We start from the raw sequence: 929 nt of genomic DNA on the forward strand, positions 1-929 counted from the left end.
GCATCTACACTCTCTGGTATGAAAGGAAAGAAAAAGTAGAGAATGAGTTAATATAAAGATATGAGATGAAAAATTAGAAGTGGTGGATTTTCGGTATCTAGAAAGTCAGATAACTCAGGATGGAAGGAGCAGTAGTGATATAAAATAGAGGATAGTGCTGGGACGAGTCGGCTTTAACAAAAGGAAGTCACTTATATACTCACGAACGGTTAATTTAGAAATTGGAAAAAGATTGTTAGAGATGTATGTCTGGAGCACTGTACTATAAGGGGAAAATAAGATTAGAAGCTTTTGGAATGTAATATTACAGATGAATGATGAGGATACGAAGGAAAGAGAAAGTTAGAAATGAGGAGGTATTAGAAACAAAACTGAGGACGTTATGTGGAAGTCAATAAGAAATAAGCGAAATAGAATAAATTCGAAGTGGTCGGTATTCTGTCGAAACTGCCAGACGCGGATCGCGATTTCGATCTTTTTGGATCTCATCAGCGCATCGCAGGCAGCTCCGTCAGAACACAGACCAACTTTTACCTGCTGTCTTGACAGCGCGTTTTAGAAAATACTACAAATGGGTATATGTTTAAATGGATCTTGTTGGAGCATACGTAATCCTAAAATGTAGCATCGTACTACAGATGGCGTTCAGTGTGCCGTTTGTAGTATTTTCTAAAACGCGCTGTTAAGACAGCAGGTAAAAGTTGGTCTGTGTTCTGTCGGAGCTGTCTGCGACGCGCTGATTAGATCCGAAAAGACCGAAGTCGCGATCCGCGTCTGGCAGTTTCGACAGAATACAGACCACTTCGAATTATTTTATTCGATTATAGTAACGTGCCTATCACGTTGAGGTTAGCTACGCCGGAATTCGTTTCAGCAAGTAGATATCCATATATTTAAATGGACCTTGTTGGAGCATACGTAATCCTAAA

Source organism: Agrilus planipennis, unplaced genomic scaffold (assembly GCF_000699045.2).
Source record: "Agrilus planipennis isolate EAB-ADULT unplaced genomic scaffold, Apla_2.0 scaffold115, whole genome shotgun sequence".
NCBI lineage: Eukaryota > Metazoa > Arthropoda > Insecta > Coleoptera > Buprestidae > Agrilus > Agrilus planipennis.